The sequence below is a fragment of the Tympanuchus pallidicinctus genome, unplaced genomic scaffold (genome assembly GCF_026119805.1).
Source record: "Tympanuchus pallidicinctus isolate F22 unplaced genomic scaffold, pur_lepc_1.0 scaffold34, whole genome shotgun sequence".
Taxonomy (NCBI): domain Eukaryota; kingdom Metazoa; phylum Chordata; class Aves; order Galliformes; family Phasianidae; genus Tympanuchus; species Tympanuchus pallidicinctus.
Window position 1 is genome coordinate 1,197,944 of NW_026294752.1, and position 15,769 is coordinate 1,213,712.

Here is a 15,769-nt window from a genome sequence, read left to right on the forward strand (position 1 = left end):
CTTTTGTTCAGTAGCACAGACAATGCTGTCTCTCTCACTTGCTGAGCATTATGGGCTGTGTTCCCCTACAGGACCCACATCACTGCCTGCTTTCTCATGTGGCCTTCAGTGACAGCTATGGTCCTGGGAATAAACCCTACGCTGTTCTGGCTTATAAACTGTGAAAGGTGATCCATGAAATAATCAGATACAAGGAAGTGACCAGACCTGTAGGATTAGGAGTTTGTTAAGATGCAAAGTTGAGGCCCAAATTAAGATACCAGAACAATTCTTATGCTTGTGATTGGAAATGAGCACCCAGGTTTTATAATGGTGGGAGATCATTGCAGAGAAGCTAAGTGTTCAATGTTACATAGACTTCTAGCCAACACTTATGAGCCAGTTTCACTTGGAACTTCGAATCATGCTAATGCTTTATTCCCAGGAATAAGCCTGGGGCTGTATCTGGATAGAGCTGATTGAGATCTGTTACGACAGCAAGAACATTGTGTCAATGCACCTGCAGTGATGGCTTTGATCTCTCTCAAGGGATGACACCAAGCCTGTTGGTAGACAGCTACAGCAGAATGTGACAGGTCTGAGTTCAAAAAAATTGCAGTCCTGCAGCAGGTATCCTATATGACCTTAAGCAAGCTTCTTGCTTGTTCTGTTACTTGGGTCTGTATTGCTAGAAGCAAGAAAAAAAAGTATCTCCTTGTATCTCTTTTATTTATATTGTAAGCTTTTTAGGATGGAACGCTCTTACTCTACCACCACACGGCGCATAACACAAAAGCTAACATAAATAAGAGATGTTCTTATTCCAGCTGAAGGGATAACAAAGCCTTTAGAAAACTAGCTTGTTTAAATGAGGCTAAGCAGGTTGGATTTGGTATGATAACTATTGATGTGGCAGCTATCCACCGCTACTGCTGCTCAAGGACAGTCTTTTCTGTCTGTAAGGAAACCATGAAAATATGAGGTTATTTGGAACATTTTACAAAGCCTGCTCTCTCAGTACACTTCTTATATCGTCAGCTATCTCTGCAGACACTCTGTTCAGCATTCTTACCCCTTGTGCCTGCTTTGGAATTAACCACAGTGGAGAATAGAGCCCACTTGCAGTAAATCTGACATCCCAAGAATCTCTGGCCCCTCCCTTCCCTTCCTGTCTTTGGCTTGCTCCCTGTTAACATTTCTTTCTATTGAGAGAAGGAAAAACAATATTATTTTATGAACTGTTATCAGACATGTACACTTACTTTAAAGGCACGGTCCATTTTTACTGAGCCTGTATTTATCATCTAAGTGCATTTAGTTACTTTATCAGAATGCCCTTTAAAAACAAAGGATGTCATTATATCAAACCACAACTTAGAAACTCTGCACAAAAACTGTTCATCTCACAGGAGAAGCATTACCCAACTGCTGGCCATAAGTTAAGTAGCAGTAATAACAGCGTGCCTAAGATCTGCAACCTGGATTCAGCCTGCTCACTCTCAGTGGAGATGCCCATCAGCTGAGTAGTAGGTGCTGTGGCTGAAAACATCTCTTTCTTTGGAAGTTTGGCTCATGTTAGTGCTGCTTGACCAATTAAATCCCTGATGCTGAAAAAAATGTACTCCTTAGTTACATTATCTGTCCCTTTAATGTCTTTTAAAGAGGAGAGCATGATTTGGTAGAGGAGCAAGAATTTTAGTGGTCCAAAAAAGAATAGAGGAGAACAAAACCTGGGAATCAGATTAGTTCAGTATCTGAACTCTCTTCAGCAAGTGTGTTAAAACACTTTTGTAACACATTTCTCTAAGAAAATAGTTATAAAACTTGGTTGAATGGCAGTAGCAATTGTTGATTTTAGAATTGGAGCTGGATTTTTTTTAATTTTTATTCTTCCCTCTCCACCATGCTGAGGAGCAAGGGCTGAAAAACCCCATTCATTCCTCAGAGACCTTTTAAATCTGTGATCTGGTCAAGGGAGGATGAGGCATATACTCAGACATGTAACGATACAAAACCCTTCAGTCGATAGCAAACCTTTCATTTTACTGACTCTAAGATATAAGAGCAAATAGCGATTTCTCCCAGTTGGAAATTTACACTTCAAGCCATGGGAGTAGGCAGGTTGCAAGTTTCTTTGCTGTAAGGCTTCTTTTTCAGGAAGAGGGAGCAGAAAAGAAGCTGGTCATTGTTTATTCATTTGTTTAAGAGGAAGGATGAATAAAGAGCAAGATGCCTGTGTATGAATTTGAAATTCTCGTGTCTCACAATTTTAATCCCTTGTCACAATCTTGTGGAAATGCTTCATGCTGCAATGTTGAGTTTCCCCATTAAATTTAATTGTAAAGGTTTGAATTATGAAAAATCTGTGTATGGAGAGTTGCGTGTAATCACTAAGAGCATGTGAAATGTGCCACGCTCAGTGGTGTTTCAGTGCTCACTTAGTGCTTATAACTTGGTGTCGACGGTTTACAGGCTGGTTCGACAGCTGCTACCCTCAGTGCCCAATGCATGTGCAACTGCTCTGCTGTAGTGTGTGCTCTCTTGTTAAGAGAGCCACTGGTGTGGTATTTTCATTGCTGCTGCCATTCTGTTAATTGCTATTCTCTTAGGATCTGTGTTTGCATGTAGTAGTGGGGCTTGAGCAACCTTGTCTTGCTGTGGAAATGCAAAGTTCCTGCTGTGCTTAGCACATCTTACTTGAATGGATGAGAGACTCTAGGACTCAAAGATGAATTCTGCTTACCAGATATTGCTGCTGACTTGGTGATCCAGCTGACTCTTTGAATTTCTTGTGGAATGGCTTCATGTGTTCTAAGAATAAAAAATGAGAGAGAGTTATGTGTTTACACAACTTGATGAAACATTAGTAAAACATTAAAGGGATGTTGAAATTGAAAGTTAAAGTTACACTTGAAAGAAGTCCAGCTGTGCTAAAATAAAGAGAGCACAACCGAGGCCCAAATGATCTCTTTAGTTCTGCCCTGAACTTATGTATTAATCTTTTATGCCCTTATAATGTTCTTCAATATATTTCAATTTATTTTCAAGACCAGTGGCTGCGCGTTTGACATTACAAATTTGAGAAAGCCAGCAACTGAGTGGAAATTTGTTTTTGAGCCATTAAAATGTGAGAAAGCTTTCCAAATGTTTAAGAGAAGAAGGTGGTCTGTGTATTGAGGAAATGACCTGTATGTATGAAGAAGGAAGGTGGGATGCTTGTATCTGAAATTCAGTGAGAAGACGAGGAAGGATTTTTAACCTGCAAGCAAAGTCCTGCTCCAATCGGTAGTATCATCTTGTTGGTATATTTTTAAGGTTAATGTGAGGATTACATCCTTCACAAAAGAGAACGTGTGTCAGAAAGACTTTTAGCTCCTTCTATTAAAAATATGTGCCTGTAAAAACAGCAAGGATAGTGGGGAATCGTGCTGACACTGTGTCTGTGTGCATCTGGAAAACCCAGGGTGTGTGTGCTGCAGAAGCTACATTGCATAAACTGTTCCTAGGGTGAAGTGAAATGGAAAAGAGGACAAATGAGCCATCGAGTAATGACTACATCAAGTTGTGCTACAATTGTTAATTTACGGAGCATCAGCATCTCTTCTTGTTATGTTATCTCCTGCCTGCCTTTAGCTGCTTGCCTCCTCCATCTCAGAGCCACAGGCTGCATGACTGCAGGTAGCAGCTGTCCCAGCGTTGCCAGCATATTGGATTGGGGCACCCTTTGTCACCACCACAGGCAAATCAGTAGTGTGAAGTATGAAGAAACATCTAGAAAGTCCTGCTAAGACACTCACATTCTTGACACATGTAAGAAAAGTTTAGTGACTGACAGTGCTTGAAGAAATATTTACTCATACTAAATGCTCATCAGATGCTTAAGAGCCATAGAATGGGGGTGGCTATGCGTATTTTGATGCTGAGATTGCCTGCTTGGGCACTGACTTCAGGGAGGCATCTGCAACTCTGACAAAACGCTGCAAGGTGCTGAGCACTGCTGTGGGGCAGGCAGAGTGGTGCAAACATCATTAACTCTCAGGTTTGTCCTGCTGCCATAGTATGGGGCATCTGCATGCCACGTGCTACGCTGCTCATGTTTCCTAGCTGTCACAGCCAGTTAGAGTGACACAAACAGCATGCTGCTTGCTTGCTCCTGCACAATTTTTATTTTATTTGACTGTTTTGTAGAGTCTGTGGGGAGGGGGGGGGGGGGGGGGGGGGGTATTTTTTTGGCATCCAGCGGCTGAGAGCAGAGTGCCCGCAGCTCAGCTGTGGTTTGAAAGGAAGCATGGTAGAAGGCTGGGAAGCACAAGTGCAGCCTTTGGAATGTCAGCACAACAGTAAAAGGCTTTGGTCCTCTGTGCAGTGAGCTGAGCTGCTTGCTGTCTGAATCTGTGGCCCTGAGTGAATGAGGCCTGGTATCTGAAGATAACTTGGCATTTTTCTCACTTCAAAACAAAAGCAAATGCTGCATACTGTTATGAGTTGGACAGTGGGTTGTGTGAGAGACAAGGGTCAGCATCAGTGGAGCATCTTGCTTTCTGATCTCTTAGCTGGTGGTGGCCGTAACACTGATATCTGCAGCACAGATGCGAGGAAGAGGCTGCCTCCTTGACCTGCTAGGGAGCTGCACTGCTGGGGACTGGAAAGACCCTGTAAGCTTGAGCTTAACTCATAGTGCTGCTTGCCTCTCTAAGGCTAAACCACTGCGATTAATTCTGTCCATCCTAGTCTAGCTAGTGGCATAGTAGCTATGAAACAGCAATAAAACTGCAGAGAAGCAAAATATGTTGGGCACAGCATTGACACTATTGTATACAATAGCAGGAAACTTCATTTAGAATCTTACATACTTCTTTTAATAACTATGTTAAAGTTGAATTCAAGTTAGAACAGATGTATGGAAAGTTTAGCAAGGATATTAAAAGATTGTGAAACCTATCTTATGGGAAGGGACACCAAGAGATTGGCTTGTTTAGTTTAGCAAAATAAAGCTGAGAGAGGACTTGACAGCACTCTATAAATACATCCAGGGCTAAATGCCAGAGAGGGGGAAAAAGCTGTTTAAGCCCAAGAGCAATATTTGCATAAGAACAAGTGGGCATAAACTTGGCGCTGAATAGGTTCAAAAGTGAGGGATAGAAACCGCCTGATTTCCAGTATAGTGAAATCCTGAGAATGCTGTCCAGTAGGACAGTATTTTTTTGTGGACCAGGAGAGGGACTGTGCTGCATGGTGCCCGTGCCCACACTGCCCCAGGCGGAATGGCTGTGGCTTCATTCTGGTCCTTTGGGTTGGTGGAGAGAAGGTCCTGCAGCTGCAGGTGGTCTCCAGCCCTGAGAAAAGCCTTCTTGCTGAAAATGAAGACGCCAGTGTTACATTATGGCCACGTTAACCACGTCCTCGAAGGATCTGGGGAAGTTTCCAGCAGCCCTTGTGCCTGTGTATATGGTCGTGTCGATGGCCATAATGCCTAACTGGCATATCTCTGGGGCTTAAGTATCAGTAAGGCTTATCTGGTGAGAAAGGGATACAAACCTGGACTTCTAATAGTGCAGTCTGAAGGAAGAAAAGCAGCTCTCCTGACTGGAAAAGTCAGAAGTATCTCAAAAGTAGAGTACTGAGAAAAAGGACTTTTCATAACTTTAAGTGGTTTCTTGCTGCTGCTAAAAATTCATACAACCTTTACATTTGATGTTCATGATTACACATTTCCTTCAATACTGTAGCTAGAATAGCACTATGATGCACATTTGACAGGTAAAGGAACGGAAACATGAAGGGTTTGGAGATCTGTAGGCTGGCATGATGATGCCAGGATTCCAGGCTCACAGTTTTCAGCCTGGCATGCTGCCTGTCACACCTGCTATATTCTGTTACATATTCTTTTCTGCACCTTTGGCCATTTGAGCTGAGACTTTCCAGGTATGCTCCTCTATTTATCAGTGATATTTTAGCATCTCTTCTCTGAGACTTAACAAAATATGTACGTGCAGACTTGGTTTTGGACTTCTTCACTGCAAGAATGAGCTGAGGAAAAAAAGCTGAAGGAGGCACAGAAATAGCCTCCGGGGAAGCAGATTGACACGTAGTACTTTGGTAGCTTTGATTTGAGTCAGCTATAACTCGCTGAAATCTGTATGCTCTGTGCACAAAGGTACCTTCTGTTCTGAGCATTAAACTGCAAAAAAGCATAGTTAACACAACCTTAAAAAGAGATGACAGTGGTACCAGGGCAGTGATTTGTCAATTATAGTCATTTTCTGTGCTTTTTGATTACTTTTCTCTAAACGTTCTCCTAACCTGGGAAATGGGGAAAGGCAGGGCACGTTTCCTTGTGTTGCTACTGTTTTGCAAACAGAAAAGCAACTGCACTGATGGACAGCAGTGAGAAAAATGTGTGTGGCACTTGTACTGCTGCTCCAGAAAGCACTGTTCTGACAGCATGAAAAACTTCTGCTACTGACCTCCATCATTAACCTCCCTTTTCGCTTGGTCCCCCGCAGCCCAGTGTTAATGAAAAGAAGTAAGATTTAAAAGCTCTTCACAGTTTGGGCTGAGTTCTACTTTATGTTGTGATTAAGAAGAGGAAGAATTGAAGACGTCTTTTTCAGTGTTTTTGAATGAAAATTGTTACTGGGGATAAGTATGATTACTTTAATATTTCTGAAAAAACACGGTCTGATACTTTGGTTTAAATATGACTATTTAAAAAAGAAAACTGACACGAACTTCTGGCATATCAAAACAAAGCAAAAAAGCTGAGCAAAACGAGATTACAGTGGGGGAGTATCAAACTCATTTGAATTTTGGTATCAACTTTTAATTTATTCTTTTTTAATTTTTTTTTTTTTATCCTGATAGGTATTAATGTCTATTATTTGTCCATTAGTGCTACTTGCTGACTACAGTTTCTCTCTTTCAGAGCAAGCCATTTTCCTCCTTGGCACTTCAGGTAATTTGGGAATATATTTATCTCCGCATTTACTTTACAGCTGACTCCCTGCTTTCTTGGCAGTATCTCTTTAAGTTGTATTTTAGCTGTACTGTACTTGGGGGGTGGAGGGAGTTTGTTTATGATTTTAGGAGAAAGCTATTTTGGCTTATACTCTCTTTTCTTCCAGGAAAAAAAAAAAAAAAGCCACAGAATCTTCAAATTCTTTCTGATGTTAAAAAGCTCAGAAAGCTGTATGTTGGTAGGATACAAACATATCTAGTATCCTTTTTCATAATCATATTGGGTGCCTATGTCTGTTTTAAAGTACGTAAATGGCTACAGAAATCTGTTTCCAAGCATTAAGGTGTTTTTTTATTTTTCGTTTTTTTTTTTTTGTTGTTTCTTTCTATCTATAAAAGAAAAGAAAATGGAATAATTTCTGGATTAGCAGATGGCAAATACTTAGCAGCCTATGTGAAATTATTTTTTGTGTTAGTCCAGCTTCGGGCAGAATCAGAATCATGTGCCATCTACTTAGGGAAGCGTCTGAAGTCAGGAATGGGGTAAATTGTGGAAGGGTTATTCTGAGGATGCCCACACCTTCATCACCCCCATTTTCCAATTCTGTAAGTAAACAGAAGCCAGCAGTCTCCAGGTCTGTCAGCGCAGCACTCTTCACAGGCCTTGAAATTAATCTTAAATAAAAATAAAAAGCTACTATGTAGGCACAACAAAATTTACTATAAATGAGTCTTAAGTACATAGTTACATGTCAGACCCAAATGGCTCCAAAAGAGTTGCTCCGGGCTATTGTGTAAGCAATACTCCTTTGAGAAATGTATAAATACATGTAATTCAGTACATAATACACATGTTAAAAAACTACCTAATTACATATTTTCCCAGGAGAATGAAAAGGCTCCAAAAGAGCTACTCCAGCCTCTCCACTACACAATATGTGTTTTATAACCTTTCATGAATCTCTTCCATTCTTTTTCCTTTAGGAGGAAAAAAAAAAAAAAAAAAACAGTAAGGAAATTAAATACAGAACACCTACTGTACATTTAATTTAGAGGACAAAACGCAATGTTGAAATAACATTAAAGGTGTGACGCAAACCAAGGAAAGCCAGGAAATTGAGTGTAAAGGCTGTTACTCCATCCATAGCTCACGTCATTTGCCTTATGCTTTAGTCCATTGTTGTGTGGAGCAGATTTTAAATTCCATGAGTTAAAATAGGGCTGTGGCCTATCTACATGCATACAGACAGTGCTGCTGAGATACCTGACTAATTCCTATGTCATTATTTACAGGAGTACATATGAGGGCTGCTCCTATTTTATTATGGTGGCAGATGTTGATGGCATATTAGCAGGGCTTGAACCTTCCCACCAATATTTCCACTACATTTTACTGCTGTGTGAGAGATGGCAGCAGAGGGGCAGTCTGAGCAAAAGTCTGACATGGAAGTGTGTATGAAGCAAAAGATCACTGAATTCTTCCATGCAGAAATAATGGCATCCATTCGCGTTCATTGACTCTTGCTGAATGGTTATGGAGACCAAAGAGTGGATGAGAGCACAGTGAGTTGGTGGGCAGTGCATTTCAGCAGAGGTGACACCTCCACTGGTGCAGATTTTTGCAAACACAGCATGTAGGCTCATCTTCATCGCTGGTGAGAACGCAGAGCTAATTGTGGTGACTGTATTGGAAAATAGTGTTTAGCAGCTGAGAATTTGCTTTATCAAATAGTGTTATTGTGTTCTTTATATCTGTTGTCATTTCCATGGAAATAAATCAGGAGACAATACTTTCAGAGCAACCTACTTATTTACTTCATCTATCTAAGATTTGTGGGTGCTATTTGTAAAAATGATAAATTATGATAGGATATGATAGGATAGCTCAAGCTGGCCCAGATAGAAAGATGAGAATGCAGAAGAAAAATCAGTTTTCATTCTTAATGAAATATTCAGTATATTTTTTTCTTTATTCAATAGATAATTCTTCTTCTTTACTGGACTGGAACTGAAGCCTTTCAGAACAGTTTTTATTTTCAGTGACAAGACAGAAATCTCCTGCTCTAGAAGCACCGAAGACCGTTGTGTTCATCTGGGATGCTGGACACTCAATGAATTTCTCTTTAGCAAAGCAGAGAGTTTCCCAGAAGAGAAATTCTGAGAATCTTGCTTGAGAATGGCCACGTGGTCAGAATAACTACCTGGCATGTGAAGCCTGTTGTTGTATCTCTGGTCTGAATGAAGAAACCCCACTTAGGCCAGATCCTATGTATCCTCCTGAGGTGCTCCCCTGTGTGAGAATCTGTAGAGTGAGCCTCTGGTCATACCAGGAGGACTCCTGCTGAATCCAAAACTGTTGCTCTTCCATGTGTTCTTGTAAGGGGACAATTCAGCAAACTGAATGTTGTGAATGCCTCTTTTACCTCTATATGCCTCTGTCATCTCTACATTTTTCTCAGGTTTTCTACCGCTTTACTGTAACAGTGTTACACACAAAGCTACAGAAAATGTTATCTTCGATGTTTCTGGCTTTTTTAAGAAAAACTTTTAAGAGTTTCTCCGCTGCTTTTTTTTTTTTTTTTTTTCCTTGTGGATCAGATAATGGAACTGCCTTTTTGTCCAGGACATTGTGCTTGTTTGAATGAGAAGATATGGTGACCAGAAAAAGGAAGTTTTACCTCTTAGGGATCATAAAATTGCATGGGCTCTCTGGGGAACAAGCTGCTGTGTTAGAAAAGCAGCGCAGAAGGTGAGGTAGAAAAACACTTTCGAAAGAGCCAAAAAAAAAACAACGACGCAACTCTCTGCTGATCTTATCGAGAAAGAAGGAAAGTATCCTTTGTGAAACTTAGCAGCATGAAGAGAAAACATGGTGATAGGTAAGTTTGGGTGGTGCTTACCACTCAGAAGTAACTTCTTGACAACAGTCTCTTAACCTGTGATTATCCACAACCTAAGGCAACTGAATGGGACCTGAGCAGCTCCTTGGGCTGCCTGTCATTCTAATGATGATAATGTGTAGGGGAAAAACATCTGGTGTGATCTTCCCAACTAAGGTCTTGCTCCTAGTGTGAAGTTTCCCATTTTCCTTTTGAAAAGGAGCTGGTTCTTCAGATCTGAATCTAAGCACTGGAAGAGTCTAGACCCCAGGTACTTGTTCAGACCTGTATTTCCCATGAACTTGCAAGGGAACGTTACAGTCTGTAACTGCCTATACCAAATACACCAGATGAGTTTAAGGCTTGGGCTTTGCCTGGCTCTGAGTTTTTAATAATAAACTTATGTGCAAGTGAAAACTAGCTACTATCTTGGCAGCAGGCAATTTATAACTGTAAGATTTTACTTTCATTTCCATAGCAACAGTCTAGGATGCACCTAAATATGTATATGAATTGGATTCTGATTTCAGCTCTGCCTATTGAGCCCCAGTATGTCCCACTCACTGGCACCAGCATCCCCATTCCATTGGATGGACTGGCTAGCAGAAATCTTCATTTGTCTTCCCAACTTCTTAAAACATGAAAAAGAACATTGTAAGAATAAAGAAATCAGATTTTAGACCTGAAATTATACCAAGAGAAGTGTTAAATTAGATGTTCAGGGATATAAGCACATCAGTATGTTGCCACTGGATGAGTTAGTGTCTGAATTTACAGCACACTGGTGAATCCTTGCTTAATGCTGGTGTGCTACTTTTTCTGCATGGAGAATATTATGCATTTTACTTGCTATTCAGTAAAAAATGCAGGCAACCCTAAAGGTTTATGTAGGATAGACCAAATTCATAAATGGGTACACAAGAATAATATTTACCTCACTCTATGTAACATTGTTCTACATTTTAGGGCTAAATCAACAACATCTGAAATCTTGACTCCTATGATAGAAAGCAGGAATTTCTGTTCCATTGGGAGTGTACCTGCTGAGCATCACTATGCCACTTTTACACCGACTGATCAGAAAAAAAACTGCACTTGCAAAAGTCTTTTTTTGCTTGTAGGATTGGTAACCAAGTCTTTCAAGACTGCCTTCTGAGCCAAAAGCTCCATTTTCATTGGGCTAGAGAAGAGGAAAAGAAGTTTGGTGGTCTCCAGCACGGGTCATGAAGGTCCAGATCATTGCATGCCCCCCAGTTTCCTGTGTGATGGCCACTGTGTCAAATTCCTTCACTGCAAGCCAGTGAAGAGTGCAGAGCTAAATGCATCAAGGTGTTCAGCCTGTGAGGGAGCGCTGCATGTGAGTGCTGTAGGCAAGCTGTACAACAGGCTGAAAAATGAATGCGATGATTTCTTTGGACATAAGGTCTAACCCAAGCAAATAGAACATGACAGACATTATGCAGAAGAAGAGCACCTCCTTGTGCTTATTAAGGTGGAGTAATGACAGTCAGGATGCCAGCACCTACAGCTATTTTTATTTGGGTGCAATAATGAGATGTGCTGCTTCTGATGCTGCTACAGACCGTGGAACAGCACCTTTTGTCAAATGGCTTGCTCTCTTAGAGAGAAAAACCTAACTCATAACTTACGGATCTTGAGTGGCTTAAAGAGAGCAGCGTGGAAGGTGAGTTTAGTCAAGTCACTCGTATAAATAACCAAAGCAGCAACACTGTTATGAAACATGATTGGGAACCCCCAGGTTTCTTTGATGTCTCCATATGTTACAGGAACAAGGGAGCATGTTTATTTTGCAAAGCATTGGGCGTTCTCTGCATTTTTTAGGTTTCATTTTCCATCTTGATGTCAAGCTTACTTCACAGCTCCTCAGCATTTCTTCCACTGGCCCATTTTAATTTCACAGTTTAGATAACAGCTAGAAGCTAGAGAAATTACTACTCAAGTTCTTTCATTTCTAAGATGCTCAAGAGTAGCTTTGAAAGGGCAGAATCCTTCAAACTGTACCATCTGATAGGTGTCTGGCTGGTTTGAGCCACCTCTAAAGTATTAAATGTGCCCTGTGCAGACATTTGTCCTCTTGTCAAACCCTTCTAAATATCTTATTCCCTCCTTTATCTTTCGTAGATTATCACCATCCTTTAATTCTTGGCTGCAATGGCTTAGGTTTAGAAGGGAGCAGAAGGCTTCTTCCAGCCCACTTGTGTTTTCCCTGCTTAGCTCACATGCCCTGCTCATGCTCTCCTGACATACCTGGGTCTCCATGGAGCACTGCTTTGGGGTTCCTCTGGAGTAAGCCAGCAGGGGAATGGGACAGCTTCTCACCTGGAATAAAGTAGTGCTGTAGCATTTGTGTCAGTAACCATAGCTGAACCGCACAGCTTTATTTTGGCAGAAGATTGAGTGTTCTCCAGCATAGTAAAACTCATGCACCTCTTTGAATCCAAATGCATGTTAGCCTTCCAGTTTAAATTTTTATTTTTGCAGTAAGAGCTCAAATTTTTGCTAAGAGGAATTCAGAACTGTCCTACCCTGCACATACCTTTGAATGAGTGTGAAACCGTGTACCAAAACTCAGAAGAGTTTACAAAAAATGTTTACTGTAACTATAGTTCCCCATTCGATTCAGTCATGCAATGGCTATTTTTTTTTCCGTCCCTTTAAAAGCATTCTTCCTCCTGACTGCATTCCAAAGTAGGTGTGAGATAACTCACTAAATCACCATCTAATTTATAACTCTGACAGTCATTCCGTGAGTCATGGCTTTATTATTACAGAAATGCAACCCACAAACATTTTTTTTTTCCTTAAAGCTTCGGTTTGTTTGGTCACAAAGAAAGCTTTGATGCCATGTTACCCAACAGACACTTAAGGACCATGATTCCACCCAGGGCTTCATCTCATGAACTCTATGCCTGACTTTTTTTAAATTATTACTTATTATTTTTATTTGTCTCCCTTTCCTGATATTGCTTCATCTTCCCCTTTCCATTTTGTGTTCACGTAGCTTTTGTGTGTGCTGTTCTGTTGCTTGCAGCCCAAGCTTTTAGGGTCACCTTGGAACTGAAGTGTCTCGACCCTATCCCCAAGCTGTGCTTTTTCTTTTAACCACTGTTCATGCAGTATTCCATAGAGTTAAATGGCATGAGCATGACCAGTAAGAGCGCATCAGAAATTGCTACCTCCTCCTTTCTTCCTCCAGTCAAAAACAATGGTATTTGTAACCAGAGACAGCCTTATGCAACACACAAACATCTCAAGTATGGTAAATGATTTCCAATTGTTCCATGTGTCTAAGTAATTCCTGGTCCCCCACTTCCGATATCTTTTGCAATTTTTATTAAAACAATTGCTTGCTTTTTTTTTCTACTAGTGCCTGGATGTTTTTATGTGAACTGTGGATGCTTTTTCTATCCTGAAATTTTTGCAGCCTAGTTAATGATTTGCATGTAAGAATACATACTGAAATTGGGGATGGGACACACGAAAAGTTGTATCCCAAAGAGAAAAAAAAATGTATTTGTTCTATACATTTCCAATCAGCAAAACTGGGTGGGTTGTTGCATGGCAACAGCTTTCTGATCTTCAATATTTTTTGGTTAGTGAAAACCTTTGAGATTTGTTGAGCAAGTATGAGTCATGCCATTGAGGTATCATTTTTAAGACTTTGGCTGAATGTTTGCAGCCTGCCTGGAAGACTTTGGAGTATCTCTGACAGGTCAGCTCTCATTGCAGGCTTAGGTCTGAAGTCATGTTTTCAAGAACTGAATTGATTAGTAGCACTGAAGTCCTTGCTGTATCTGAGGCAACTGGAGGCAGTGCGTTTTTTTGGAATAGGTCTTCATATCTCCTTGTTCAGCATTTAAAAACAAACAAACAAAAAAAAACTCCATAAAAACAACAGTCAAAAGCAACTACAATCACTATTCATTCTTAAGACTGTTAGACCATATATGAATGCTCTCATTCTCAATAGAAATTTGATGCATATCAATGCCATATCTTTCTCCTGATTTTTCATCTCACACCACGTATTGCTCTTTTCCTTTGAGTTGTTTCCTTCAGTTTAGAAAAGGTGTATCAGAAATCTTGTAAGGATAGGCTCTTTTTCTTTCCAATATAAGATAAGATAGTTCTTTGGAGACTTGTGCCCTTACTCGGGCACCTGACCTGAATTGCTTTTGAATAATTCATGGCTCTACCCCACAGTGTGATGGCAGTATCACTTTGATATGTTTCAGCATCATGTGCTAAGCTCCATCTTTTACTGCTCGTGGTTAACCCAATTGTTGCACATGCCAAGCAGTTGTCATCAATCTTTCTGTCACAGTCCACGTCTGTTGAAGTTTGGCCTCCAGAAGTGTTGCTTAGAGTACTGGAAGGAAAATGCCAGTGGTCACAGTGTGGAAAGGCAGGAAAAATAAAAGCCCTGTTGAATGCATGGGTGCTGTGGAATGTATAGCTAGTGCATATGGAACGGAGGGGAAATCTGACTCTGGTAGCCTGAATAGCATTGCTGTAAGAAAATTTGCAGCCTATGCTTGCTGAGGAAGGTGAACAAAATAGGCAACAAACAAAGAAGAAAGCTTTTTGACTGTTGAGAAGTCTCATTTTGAAAACCGCTGACTATTACATAAGAAGTACCATCCCTGCCATTATTTTGCCAAGAAAAATTATTCAAGCAAAAGTTTACATGAAGGAGTCTGTAAGGCAGAGGAAGGAAAACCTTTAGGAACAGAATTATCTTTTATGGCCCAAATAGGTGTTGGTGATGAATTCCTCTGGCTGCCTCATTGATAAGATACTGAAAAGCCAGGGCACTTTGTGCAGAAATGTCAGCATGATGAGTGAAAACACGTCACCAAGTCTGCAGATCCTGAAATGAGAAAATGCCAAAAGAAACATGCAGGTTTTATTTCCTCAGCTGTTATCATGAGAGATCACAATCCTGTTGAGCAGAAAAGCAATGCTGCTTTTTAAAGCAAGCCACAAATTAAGTGATCACAGACAAGAGGTTTGAGTTGTTGTGTTGGTTTTTTTCGCCTTTCTAAAGTGACTAATTGACCCTTGGCATTATACACCTTTGGGAATCTGGTGTGATGCACATACATGGAGTCTGATTTTTTTCAGAAGGTGTTGAGCACTTCCCCCGCTTCCACTGAAGCCATACCTCGGGTTGTGTAAAAGGAACAGAAGGTCTGTGGGGATTTCCTCTGAAGCTAGTATGCAAACAGCAGTCGGAAGACTCCAACTCTTAAAAGTATAGAGAACCCTAAATAGATGGGCTGGGATAACTGGGAGGGAAAGAGACATCTGTTGAGCTGTTGAAAAGACATATGCTCCTAGCACTTCCTTTGTCATGCATTTTGGAAATCTTTTCTCTCTGAGTTTATTGCTAATATTTAATTTAAAACCAGATTTGGATTGTTGACAAAATTATGACTTGTAAACGGACACTTCCCCCCTACCCCCCTCCCTGCTCCCCCCCAGCCCAACCTGAACAGTGCTTCCTCCTCCTGCTGCTCCCAGCACACACACCGTGGCCATGGTTTGGGAGAAGCAGAAGCCTCATCCAGGCCTTGGCCTTGCCTGGCAGGGTCATGCAAACCAGTTGGTGGGAGATGATGGCCTGAAAGCTGGTAGCTCTACTGGTGCTCCTACTGCTGCCCTCCGGGCTGGTGATCACGTTTGCAATGAATGGAAAACGTGACTTTATTTGTGTGTGTGTGTGTGTGTTTGTGTTTGAGCACTTAATGACATTTCAAGGCATCCGACAAAAGTCTAATTCCTTGGATTGGTTTCGTCAAATAATAAAATGACTTGACATAAGTATAATTGAAAGCAGATGTGGAAATATGGAATTTTAGCAGTCACTCTGCCCCCGCCCCCCCCCCCCCCCCCCCCGCTCCCCCCCTTGCTTTCCCCCCTTTTCTCTTAGC

General features: G+C 41.0%; 1 long non-coding RNA gene across 2 annotated transcripts in view; it reads right to left on the reverse strand.

Annotated features, from left to right (window-relative positions):
- The window catches only part of LOC128088463 (uncharacterized), a 39,729-nt gene extending 36,924 nt beyond the window's left edge, over positions 1-2,805 (reverse strand). For both annotated transcript variants that reach the window (XR_008210261.1, XR_008210260.1), the window contains exon 1: positions 2,723-2,805. This is a non-coding gene — a long non-coding RNA (uncharacterized LOC128088463). The remainder of the gene's footprint in view (positions 1-2,722) is intronic.
- Positions 2,806-15,769: the final 12,964 nt, after the last annotated feature.